The sequence below is a fragment of the Alligator sinensis genome, unplaced genomic scaffold (genome assembly GCF_000455745.1).
Source record: "Alligator sinensis unplaced genomic scaffold, ASM45574v1 scaffold173_5, whole genome shotgun sequence".
Lineage (NCBI taxonomy): Eukaryota > Metazoa > Chordata > Crocodylia > Alligatoridae > Alligator > Alligator sinensis.
The window spans coordinates 251,418-264,753 of record NW_005842198.1 but is presented as its reverse complement, the minus strand read 5'-3'; the positions used below and the strand labels follow the sequence as shown (position 1 = coordinate 264,753).

The following is a 13,336-nucleotide window of genomic DNA, read 5'->3' as shown; positions in this document are numbered from 1 at the left end:
CTCTTTCCCCTGAGAGCTCTATGTTAGATAATTACATAAATGCAGTCATTCTGCTCCTTTTCCTCTAAGATCACCAAGAATAAGGCAGGAGAATGATGACACTAGTTTTGCTTCTTTAGATTACAATAATCCTAAAGTGTACAAGCATTAGTTGCCAACAACTGAAATTATTAACACTTAATATACGCTCTCAGATGACACAATGACCAATGGTCTAGTGAATCAAAGTGCATCTCAAAAATCATTTATGGAAAGACAGAAGTATTCTTATACAGTAAAAATATTCCCTAAAATATTTGAATAAAAAGAACCAATCAAAAACAAAGGCATCCTTACCCATGAATGGAGAGTATATATTCTTCATGAAGCATTGGAGTAACTTAAGGAGATACTTTGTCCCCGATAAGGTACCTCATAATGACTAGTGATCTGAAAGGTAAAGCACAGTGACAAAAACTACATCACAACACACTTCAAGGCAATTAATTCACCTAAAATAAGTCAACCTCCAAGTAAATTCTATGATACTATTACTTTCCAACACTGGAAATTAACATTTACAACTGAAAGAAATAGCTACATATTTATAACTACTCACTAATCTTAGATGAGTAAAATGGATTTTCTTAAATTAGCAAGAGGGAAAAAGTAAAGGGGAGAAGGACTATGATGTTCTGCCAAAGCTTTTAAAATGACCAAACATACAGACTAAGACCTTGGATAAAATTTGTTCTTTAGCATCAAGGTTTAAACTTGCCAACACTTGTACACTGAAAAACAGTACTACTGTTTTGCAGAAAATAAAGGCCACTACTGAAAAACTACTGTGATTACACACCAGTGCTTGACAGATCTACTTACAAATATTAAAGCAATATGGTTTATTGAGGGGGGAGAAAAGGGGACAGAGGGAGAGTTTACATTTGGTTGCAACGACACGTTCCTAGCCTCCACTGTACACAGTGGGGAGCCCATAGAAACTAAAAAGGCAGCAACTATGCAAACATATATATTGAGGGAAAGGGAAGACATCAAGACTCCTAGGAACATTGTACTAGAAAAAGATACCAAAAAAAAAGCTAAAAACAAAAAAAAGCGCATATCATTTCCCAACCTCAACATGGAAGGAAAGAAGAAAAAAGAAAAATGGGTAACACACATTTACTGTATTTTTCACATACGGCATGCCCCTATATATAGTACACACTTTGATTTTGAAGGGGAGCCTGAAGGGGGGTGGGAAATCTCTGATAAAGGTAAACGCTGAATCCAGTCCTGAACCCTGGCTGTAGAGCCACAGGCCAGATCGGACCTAGTGCACAGAGTCCAAAACCACATGCCGGGTCTGAAGTTGCATACTGGCTGTGGAGCCACGTGCCAAGTCTGGGTTCAGGTGCTCTCTCCACAGCCATGCACTCAGCCTGGTAATACAAGTCATGCCCAGGTCAGACCCAGACCACAGTTCCGGAGCCAGCACATGGGGTAAGGCCTGGCACACCAGATCCAGGGCTGTGCGCCGGGTGGGATTCAGCATGCCAAGTTTGGCTGCACACCAATTCTACATGCCAGACCAATCCAGAGTATGGTCGGGGAGAAGCTCCCCATGGGTCCAGAAATTTTGTGGCAGGGGCAGGGAAGGGAGTGGTGAGTGTCTTAAGTTGCCATGGCTCCAAGAGCTGTAGTAATTAACTTTGCCACTCGTCCACCAAAATTTCTGGATGCCTCGGGATGCCTTTTTCCTCAGATACAACAACAGGCATTCTGATTTCTCCCAGCTGGCTCTGGAGTAAAGGGTGCAGGTTGTGTGTGATAAAATACAGTATGTTCTAGTTCTATACGCTTTCATAGACAACTCTACCCATGTCACTTCTCCGTAAAATAAATAAATAAATAAATAATAATAATTTAAAATACATGCCCTCAATTTCCTGGAGAACTGTTTTTCATGACCTTCTTTAAATTGGTCTTGTAAGCACATTGCTACAGTTTTACCCCTAACCTTCCAACCTCTTATTTTTTCAAATTTCACAATATTGAGATGCCATTTTTTAAAGCCAAACACAACTCATTCTCTACTTACTTTCAAACAGTACCCTAACAGGTGAGGAGGGAAAAAAAAGTTCCCTGCACTGCCTATTTGCAGCACAGACTCTAAATTTGATACTGGGAAATCACAATATCAAAAGAAAACACCCTGGAAAAAAGCAGTACAGAACATGCTCATGGAGCATTCCTGGAGGTAACTGGAGGCTGGGTCCTCCAAGGAGATGCTCTAGCACCTGGCCAGAGCGTCTCTACACCTGCTACGCGCCCCTGCTGCTCCAGCACACTGCCTCAGCATGCTACAGCAAACAGAAGAAGGGCAAAACTGGCAGCAGTGGCTCGGACCCAGGCTCTGTTTCCTGTAAACAGGGACAGGGAGGAAGTTGTGGAGGGGCTGTCACATGCCTTCTCCCCCAGCTCCCCATGGTGTACAGCCCCTGGTCCATCGAGGCGCTCAGAACCCGCTGCAGGCACAGCCCTGCGCTGGTGCGGCACCATCTGAGACCCAGGGGTTGCACAGGGCAAACAGAGCCAGACCAACCCACTGGCATGAGCCTTCAAATAGGACCAGAACAACTCCTGCCACCACCCAGGGCTCTCAGCACTACATGTAGCACTACACGCCATCAAGCCAGGCATGTGGAAACCTGGCCCAGCCTGATGGCGTGAGGCTGTGGTCCCCATCCAGGTCTGGCAGATGTACAGACATGGGGTGCAGGTCCAAGGGCCTGGATGTTGTCGCAGGTGGCAGCAGATCACATCCAGGCAGCATCCCCCACTGCCAGACTGCTGCAATGGGCAGAGGGTGCAGAGGCCACTCTAGATCAGGGCTACTGCAGCAGTCCAGCAGAACAGCGACAACATGGGGCACTGGGTGGCAACACTCCATCTCAGCCCCCTCCCCCCCGTCATTCTGGATGGGCAATTGGCTAGTGTAAAAATATTGTCTTTCCTGTCCACTACCAGCAGCCAGCAAAACTCCTGTAGCATGGGGTTAACAGATATCTTTCACACTACAAGTTCTCTCATCTTCCAGCAACAAACTCAAAAACCCACGCGTTACAGTTTACTAAGTATTACTAAATAGATAAGGTTATCAAATGTGTAACTTTGAAATAATTAATGAATCGACAACCTATTCATAATATTTATGAGCCAATTTCTAGATTTAAGGTTTTACAACACAGAAATTCACAGAATACTAGCAGTTACTTTAAAGATTAATTAATTTACCTTTGGAAAAAATAAACCATAACTTTGAAATCAAATACTTTCCTCACCTCCAAAAGTCTACAAATAGACATCCACAATTCAGAAAATTGATTTCACTGAACTTACCATCTGGTGCATATATTAAGTGTTTGGCTTTCTGAAACATAGCTGGCAATCAAACTCTTCCTCAAAGGGATACTGTCTCAATACTTCATATGAATCCTATTCCTCAGGCCGCAGAGAACACTTGTTTGATCAGCCTCAGTTATGAAGACAACTGTGGAATATTTTTCCTTTTGAAGCATCTTGTAAAAAAAGCCAACAAACATACTAGATATCAAGAAGTGTAAATCAACTAGATACAATGCATTAGTTTTTTAAAGTTTGGCTAATTAAAAGCGTTCCATGTATAAACAAGGTCAATGACAATTATGTCAGTAGGTTCAGAAAAATCAAACACTTAAGCAAGGCCATAGAAAACATGGGCTCCAACCCAGTTTCATAGTTTAAAACAGACACCTTTAACTGTACATTATGTTTTAGTTACTTTGCCATGGTTCTAATCAGCTTACAATAAGTTATAATCAATTTAGGAATTTCAGTACCATTGTGGCTTAACAGAAAGCAATGTTTTTTTTCTGAAATTTTGAATGGAAGCAATAAGTTATATAAATACTATGGACCATATTTTACCACAACAAACTAAAAAGAGACCTGAAAAAGTCTGTCAAATTTGGACTAGCTTACCCCAGGCAGAACACATTCCAGGAATGACCTACCATGAGCCAAGCAAGCCTAATAGTACTTTACAACATAGCAACTCTAAAATAAGATAAAAAGAGATACCTCCCTCCATGTGTAGCACATGGACATGTGTACACGTACACACACACACACACACACACACACACACACACACACACACTCTCTATCTCTCTCTCTCTATTATTCTCAGGATCCCCAACATGCTGTTTCTAGCATTCTAAAGCATCACTGTTTAAAAACTCTTTAACATCTATATACAGCAGAATAGACTGTTTCAGTTTGGTTGCACTACTGACTTTGCTCCAGACACAGGTAAGTAGGATATCACCCCAAATTCATGAAGCCACAAAACTAAATGAGATATGTACTATTTAGTTCCACAGATTTATGACTAAGTGTCTTGTACACAACACAATTTTGGCATGCAGTCAACTTTAAGTAAACTAATCTGAACTGGGTACAAAGCTTTGCTGGGCTTCAGTATTTCTTTGCAACCACTAGTATTAAAGCAAGTACGTTTTGTGCCTATCCAAAAAATTAAATTTTAATATACTGAGATTAGAAAAAATAGTTAAACAGTTCTACATATTGCATTTTTGGAAAAAGAACATACAGTAACTCAAATGTTTTGCATGGGGGAAAAAATTTAGAGGTTTCAAAATTCTCTTGCAAAAGTACTAGCTACAGATGTAATTTCGTTAGCTTCTTTTGCTCAAGATAAATTTGGAGCAGTCAAAAGTAATCTATGATTTTTTTTTAAGGAATTCTGACAAGATTCAGACTCTGGAGTGAATTCTGGTTCACTTTTGTTGCTGGTTAACCAAGTATCTTTATTTCCTTGCCTCAATATGCCATTATGAAGAGCATGCTCTTCCCTTGATAGAGCAGAATGATTACAGCCACATGAAAACCTATATCCTTTATAAAATTAGGAACACAGTTTGATTTGGGAAAGGAAGCAAAATATACATTTGCTCTTACCCTCCCTCAGTATTTAGAATGGAATATTGGGTGGTTCGAAGTATGCTTTCGGTGCTTATAAAAATAGGTCCAATTGCGGAGATGGAGCTTCACAAGATTCCCTAAACACCTTTAAATTAAAAAAGGCCATTATAGTGATCTTGAAAAATTAAAGACTAAAACTTCAGATATATTGCAATCATCATCAGCTCAAATATGACCTGTAATACCCACCTTTCTGCAGCCTAGGACCTTTCCTGAGCATGTAGGTTATAATCTGTGATGTGGACAAATATTCACCAAAACCTCCCAAAAAGAAACACTTATTTTCACTTGCATCTCAAAGTTGGATTATGTCATACATCTCCCAAGACTAAGATTAATGTACTAATCCCTTTCCATGACATAACTACACTAATACACTTTAACTTTGACTTTTAAGAACTCTTATTCCAATCTTATGAGTGTCCTGGTGAACTGCTCTGGGCTCCAAGCAGCATATTGATTTTGTGAGCAGTGAAGGACAAGGCAGAGGCCATAATTATTTTGCTGGTGAGTAACGGCAATTTGAACACAGACTGACAGTACCAAAGACTATCGACACTTAAGAATAGTCTTCCTGTGCAAGGAAGGAAGGATAATTTCCTGTGTACACTCAAGAAAACAAAAACAGAATTTCAGTTCTTGATGTCTTGAAAGCCATGGTCAGATTACAATGCCACAGACACTCCCTCTAAACAGTTCTCCATAAGTAGTTCAGAACAAGTACAAAGTGACAGTCCATTCCTTCTTCAATGTATTTACTCATATACAGTTTCATCTATAAACTTATAAAGAGCATATAAAATAAGTTTCAGAGATTACATAAATAGATCTCAAACAACAGATTTCAGAAAAGAGGAGTGTGATACTTCCTAACATGTTACCCTGTCCTAAATTAAAAATGAAACCAGTTCAAAGTGATGGTCTCTTAAAATACTACCAACTTCAAGAAGTTTTGCAATTATTTCTCCCAAGAGATTCAGAATACCTTTCTGAATTCTCTATTAGTGGTGCTCTGAGGACAGCAGTGGAGAGCCAGTGCATATTCTTATCCCATATTAACACCAACACCCTTTGTCAGAACCTCTGTCTCACAACCACCTATCAGTAAAATGAGGACAACACTTAGCTAGTTCACGAGAGTTTATGAGAATAAAAAATTGTTGCACACAAGAATTTAAACATCTAGTTTACAGACTGAATTTTATTACAACTTCTGAAAAATGGTAACAAACATTTTGACAAGATATAAAGGCTAAGAAATTAACATTACAGGTTTCCTAGCTTTATGTGGTATATGCGTTCCCAGAAAACTGTGCATAAATCAAATTTGCATAAAGGGAACCCAGTTTATAAAGTAATAAATAGGGATCTATTCCCACAGCAGTGAGGGAGGAAGGCTGGGACTAGGGAAGGGGTGGGGGGAGGGGTGCAGCACAACCCATATGCCGTTCCTGGGGCTGCAGCAGGGAGCAAAGCAGACGGAACTATCAGTAGGTACAGAGCGCGGAACAGAGGGACGCAGCTCTTGCTGCTACACACACCCAGCGAGGGCTGTAGGCTGGGGGCTGTGTTGGGCTCTTCCCAGGGGACGCATGCCCCCGGATCTGCACATAGGATGAGAACAGGCTGCCGCTGCAGGCTGGGGCTCGCAGCGGCACTGGCCTCTTCCCAGTGCTCGGGGCAGGCTACAGCAATTCAAGGGGGGCTGCTACCACCCCAAAATTCACCATATCCCTCCCCTGCCACCTCCCACCTGCCCTCCCAGCACCACCAGTGAGTGCCGGGAAGAGCCCGGTGCTGCCACTGGTCTCAGCCTGCAGCGGCAGCCTGCCCTCATCCTATGCACAGATCCAGGGGCAGGCACCCCCCGGGGAAGAGCCTGATGCAGCCCCTCAGCCCACAACCCTCCCAGGGTGCATGTAGCAGCAAGAGCCACACCCACTGACAGTTCCCTCTGCATTGCTCCCTGTTGCAGCCCTGGGAGTGGCCGACAGGCTACATCATGCGCCTCCCCCCAACTCCTTCCTCTGTAGGCATACAGTATCTAGCATAAAGCAAATTTACCTTGCATACAGTACTGACCCCCAGAAAAGTGGGGACAACCTGTGCTGTGTCCCGGGCCTCCACTTCCCTGCACTCACCCCAGCCCCTGCTGCAGCAGACCTGGAAGCAGCTGACACCACCTGCCTGCACCACGGCACAGCGCAGCCCAGGGGCTGGGGTGAGTGGAGCCAAGCGGAGCCTCAGGGGGTTCAGGGCACAGCGCAGTCCAGCAGCTGCTGACATCGACCGCTCCCAGAGCAGCTGCAGCAGGGGCTGGGTGAGTGGGGCCCCGGCCCAAAAGCCCTTTCCCCTCCCCCCAGACTTACCTGCTGGGGGGCGCCTACGCTGATCACATAGGAGTGAATCTACCTCACATATAATTAATTTTATACCCGAATATAACGGGTATAAAAAGAGTCATCACATAAGAGTGAATTCGAACATACAGAACCCACATAAATCGAGGGAAACTTGTGTGTGGATTTATCCCCAATTATCTTATCATTTTCACTGGTTTCGTTACCAGAACAATTCCATTATTTTTAATATTGACTCTTGATTTACTAGAGTGAAAGCGAAAGAAAATCCAGTCTCAGTTCATATTAAGAATAGACTGCATCTTTGGGTTATTCACATTATTAAAATGGTATTTTTATATTACTGTTTAAAGAAAAACAGTTGGAGTACTGCATCCTGTTCTGGGCACCGCACTTCAAGAGGGATGTGGCTAGCATTGAGAGGGTCCAGAGGAGGGCCACTCGCATGGTCAAGGGGCAGCAGGTCAGGCCCTACGAAGTGAGGCTGAAGGGCATGACTCTATTCAGCCTCCACAAGAGAAGGCTGAGGGGGGATCTGGTGGCTGTTTTCAAAAACTCACCAGGGGGGACCAGCAAGAATTGGGTGAGGCTCTGTTCCCCCGGGCACCACCGGGGGTTACTGGGAACAACGGCCACAAATTATTAGACAGAAGGTTCAGGCTGGACATCAGGAGACATTACTTTACAGTTAGGGCTGCCAGGCTCTGGAATGGGCTCCCAAGGGAGGTGATATTCTCTCCTACCTTGGGGGTCTCCAAGAGGAGGCTGGATAGATATTTGGCTGGGGTGTTATGACCCTGCACTCATTCCTGCCCGGGGTAGGGGGTCAGAACTGATGATCTGGTTAGGTCCCTTCTGACCCTAAACACTATGAACTATGAAAAAGTTCTCAGAGATATTTAAAAGTTCATTAAATTTTCAGTAAATGTCAAAATTATAAGATGCTATTATATGTTGTTTACTAGGAAAGATCATTTCCATTTTCAGACTGAATTTGAGAATTCCTAAACTTCTAGTATATTAGGCAAAAACCGTTCATGTTTTTATATTCTTTGTGTGTAACACAAGTGAAAATAGCCAACATGACATTGCAAAAAGAAGCCAATTTGGTAATCAGAGGTATTATTCTGATATTTTTCTAACACAAAAATTGTTCTTTGACTTAAGATAATTAAATAAGGTAACTACAGGTTTTAAAACAGCCAAATTAATATATGAACTGCTCCCCAAATGTCAGTTTATCAAGACTTTGTTTTAAAAGTTTAGTCAAATCTTAAATTTACACCAGTAATTAAAGATGTTAATATCTGATATCTTCTTGGTGGCCAGTTTGAATTGAGTTGGAAGACTCAGCAACTGTTGAAAGTATTTTTATCACAAGGTCTCTTTCCTGACAAATTCTTTAAGGATAACAAGAACGGAGTGAAAAACTAATTTTGAACCACATTTTCCTCCATCTCTAGACTTACAGACTAACTACAGTGGCAAAGCAGCATTAAAAAAAGGGGGGGAGGGGAGGGGAGGGGAGGGGGGGGGGAAAATCGCTCCTGAATGCCTCATTTTACATGAGAACAATACTCACATTAAAACATAGCTGCATATCAAACCAAACACATATCCATATAATTGAATACTTAGAAGGCTTGATATGAATATATTGCATATATCTCTTGTGTTAGTATATCTAGAGTATTTTCATTTGACATTGTTCTTAAAGTTGCATTAATTTTACAGTTCAATCTTCTGAACAACTCCCAGTATTGAAGTTCCTCCAAGACATGATCTCACAAGATTGCAATACAGCTTTATGTTTTATTTATTTTTGGCAAAATTTATAAAATACATAGCATTTACAGTAAAATAAGGGTTGCTATGTTCAGCCATTCATCATCTCTCTTATCTATATGAGCTAGCCACTCAAAAAAAAGATTAGTAGCCCTTCCAAGTCACATCTGAATTAGAGCTAGCTAATCATTTTGGGAGTTACTGTACCCCACAGAAATCAAATCCCAGGGCTCTGATGGCTAAGAAAAGTCTTCATTACTTTCTCTGGCTGAAGGAGAAAGTGCAAGTGAGAATGGAACACCACCTGTCAGGTTGTAGAACCATGGTCTAATGAACAATGGCCAATTCATTCTTCATCCATTTATGCAAGTTCTGAACCTTCATGGTGTTGAGTGCCTTCTCCCCAACCTGATAAAGTAGAAGATTGGTAGAAAGGGAGAAAAATGATGCTATTTAAATCTGCGAGAGTAAAGAGGAAAAGGAAGACCAACTATAACAGTAACTACTAGAAACAGGTGAGAAGGAAGACCTTATCCAGAAAGCCTAACTAAATCACATGAGACAGGTAGGATTACAATTACAAGGAAACTAAGCTGAATAAGAACACTTATACATTTTAAGAAGGGCAGGAAAAATTTACCGGGAATTGTTTGTGGGCAGTGTTAGAATGATGTCTGCTCACTTCTGATCTATGGTGATAGATCAGGCAAGAACAGGAGTGGGCAGTTATTTCTGTTGGAGGGCCACTTAACTTTTGGTGAGCTGTCAAGGGCCACAAGAGTAGCCCTGCCACTTGATGGGTGCTCCACTCCCTGGTTGCCACCTTGGGACTGGAAGTCCCACCTCTAACCTCTGCTACCAGAAGTCCCCCTCCCCTTACCCTGGAAGTACTCCTTTTAGGAGGGAACCAACTTGAAACCAGAAAAAAAACCCAAATCATACACTAAAATAATCAAAGATCTACTATAACTTATTTTAATTTCGTTAAAAAAATAAATTGTCCCCCGATTTGTGTGCTTGCATAGCATATCTAGACACAATTGCATAATAGCTCAAAATACAGTCGTACGCTTGTATATTGGGGGGGGTAAGTGGGTTACATGGAGGTGTAGTTGGGGAGTGAGCGTGTGTATATGCGGTGTGGGTATAGTGGGTGGGGTGTGTGGGGGAGGAGAGGTATGGAAGGGTGTGGGGGCTATGGGACGGTATGAGTGTTTTGGGGGTATGGTGAGGAGGTGGGAGTGTGTGTGCGGACTGTGAGGTTATGGTAGAGAGGTGGGAGTGTGTGTGGGGGCTGTGTGGGTGTGTTTGGAGGTATGGGGGTGGGGTGTGAGAGAGGATATAGGCGCGTGTGTGGAGGGAGGGCAGTCCTCAGGGTCACTGGAGTGTGCCAGTCCCTGGATCTGTATGTAGTGGGAGCAAGCAGGGCCAGCCCTACCTAGCCCCATTGCATGCAGCTCCTGCACTCCCACTCCAGTTCCTGGCTGCACGCGGAGGCAGCGTGCAGGGCCAGCCGAGCCTGTACCATGGTGCATGGCTCCCCACGCTCCCATCCCTTTCCCCCAGCAGGAGTCTGTGGCCCCGCAGGGCCCTTACCTGCATTCCCAGTCTCTCAGGCAGGGAGGCTGAAAACAGCCACGAACTCACCAGCAAAAGCCTCTGCCAGGCAGAGCTTCTCGTCTCTGGTGCCCCCTGGCTCAGGGCTGGGGCGGGTCAGGCCAGGCTGGGGTGGGGGGGGCTGTTGCTTAGCAACCAGAAGTGCACCTCCTGCAGGACTGTGCCAGCTTACAGACGGGAGACAGGCAGTGAGGGCAGGGCTTACAAAAGGCTCACGGAGGGGCCCTGCCGGCCAGATGGAATTGTCTGGCAGACCAGATCCAGCTCGCGGGCCATATTTTGCCTGTCCCTGGGCAAGAACCATTCTATTCTTCCAGCTTCAGCTTTCTTTCATAAATTCTGGATGAACACCAGGATAAGGTAATGCTCCTTGCTAAATATGTACTTGGCACAACAGCCTGATTTATGAGCTGGGACATTTTAAGGAATCTTGCCTGATAATCTATATGCAGGATTATCTGGCTGATTTTTAAAAATTATTTTGAAATATTTGAAGTTCAGAGTTCCAGTTTATATTCAAAGAAATTTCCACCAAAATATTAAAGTGATTAACAAACTGACACTACAATATAAAGCATTATTAGAATTGTCAACCTCTCAAGTGGTAGACTGACAACACACTGAGGTGAAAATACATCTATTCTTACTTCAGGTCACAAGAACAGAACAGTATAATAAAATTGTGTCAATCTCCTCCTTAATCTGTCTCAATCACTGGCTCTTGTCTCTTACAGAAAGAACACAAAGGAATGTCTGTTTTAAAACTCCGATAGTCCCGGAGTAGTAAGCCAAGTCAGAACCTTTTATAGATAACACCACTAACACCACCATCTTTACACCATGAGCTTAAATCCTCCTTTCTGGCCTATGCTGTGATGCATTCAACACCAACAAATAAAGTTAACTCAATGGATGCTGAGCAGCTGCAGCCTCTTTGAATAACCAGGCTCTCTTTACCCACAAGAACCAATTCCTTATGTCTTTATAAGTAGGGACCACTGTAATTTGGGCTTCAGGGGATTTCAGGGGAAAGCCCCAAATTTAGTGTTTCCCTTGAAGCCCTGGAAAATTGTGATTTGGCCAGAAATGGCCTGAAACCACAGGGGAGAAGGAGGGCAGGAAAAAAAGTTAAAACTTACCTGAAGCATGACAAAGAAAGGCAGCAGAGCCCCAGAAACACCGTGGAAGCCCATGTGTTTCCAAGGGCAGCCTAATACAGGCTAAGCCTCTGCCAGGGCTCAACCAATCAGGTTGTTCAATTCCCTACTTTGGTGGGCAGTTTAAAAGCCCTGATTAGAGCAGAGCAGGTAAGTCCCCCTGCCCTAGGGGCTGCAGGCATAGGCAACAGCCTGTGTGCTGCTGGTCAATGGCAATCAGCTCCATGACGGGCTCCCTCAACTAGAGGCATGGGAGACAGCCTGCACTGAAAAACGCCTGAAATGGGCTCTAACAAGCCTACAGGGCCCCTGTTAGAGCCTTAATTACAGTGACTGTTTAAAAAAATGTATTTCTATAGTTGGTTTATCATGCAATAACAACATCTTTTTTTTTGTTGTTCCTCACATTTTTCACTTTGAATTACTTAAGTTAGTGGTATTCTAAAGCCGTATTGGGCAGGTATGCAGCAGCCACCAAAAGATCAGCAACATGCCTACAAGCAGAAACAACACACCAGCACCTCTTTTTGGGTAGGAACCATATGGCTATCTGAAAAAAGGAAGGATATTATGTCACCCACTATCCTAAGAAGTTACCACTATTTGACTTAGATTAAGTAATTTAACATTCTAAAGGAACCTTGAAGAAAATGGCACCAAATGCCTTTTTATCTACAAATATAAACAGAAATCCTACAATTGTTCAAAGATGCTAAAATAGAAGGTATTCCACATATGAAATACAAACATATTCTTATTAACTCAGTGTAACTACAAGTAAAATTAACTGAACGGAGGTGGGATAACGTTTGTGTCTAACAACAAGCAAACCTGAACTGGCTGTTTCTGGACTGACCTAGAACTGAAAAAAGACACAGAAACTGAACTGAAGGGGGCTCTGAAGAAACCGTTTATGATGGATAGCCCTACTTCTCTTAAGAGGAAGATGCACCCATAACAACTACTTCCCAAAGTAAAACCACAAACCTTCAGAAAAACGGGGCAAGTGAGGTGATGACCTGGCTCTCACTGATACAGTTTCTGACACTATATTCAAGACCCCTTCATGTCTTTTTCTGCTTGACTCCTATTTTGTCTCCAGCAGCCTGGCCTACTAATTCAAGAGGCTTGGTTTTCTCTTGTAGATGAGAGAACTGATTTGTCTGTATCTGAAGACTGTCTGGTTGCTATGGATTTGGGAAAGTCTTTGGTACGGCACAATTGGTGAGGAAGGTGGAAACTTTAAATGAAGCCTGAAAGCCTTCATTTCGCCTTTCATGCCAGGGGTATGTGCCTCACTCTCCTCCCCGATTCCTGGCCCCCAAATATTTAATTGGGATAAAGGGATTTCCCTTCTACATCACCCTGTTCACAGCAGCCCTTTTTGCCTCA

The 13,336-nt window shown here is 43.0% G+C and overlaps 1 protein-coding gene across 10 annotated transcripts in view; it reads right to left on the bottom strand.

Moving 5' to 3' along the window:
* Nucleotides 1-3,578, bottom strand: part of CHD9 (chromodomain helicase DNA binding protein 9) — a 205,391-nt gene extending 201,813 nt beyond the window's left edge. For 8 of the 10 annotated variants that reach the window (XM_025207511.1, XM_025207514.1, XM_025207508.1 and 5 more), the window contains exons 1-2: nt 3,382-3,577; nt 337-429 (exon numbers count right to left, since the gene is read on the bottom strand). The gene's annotated coding sequence lies outside the window, so the exon portion shown is untranslated. Of the gene's footprint in view, nt 1-336; nt 430-3,381 lie in introns of all 10 variants that reach the window. The other 2 variants (XM_025207519.1, XM_025207521.1) reach the window with 1 other exon arrangement.
* Nucleotides 3,579-13,336: the final 9,758 nt, after the last annotated feature.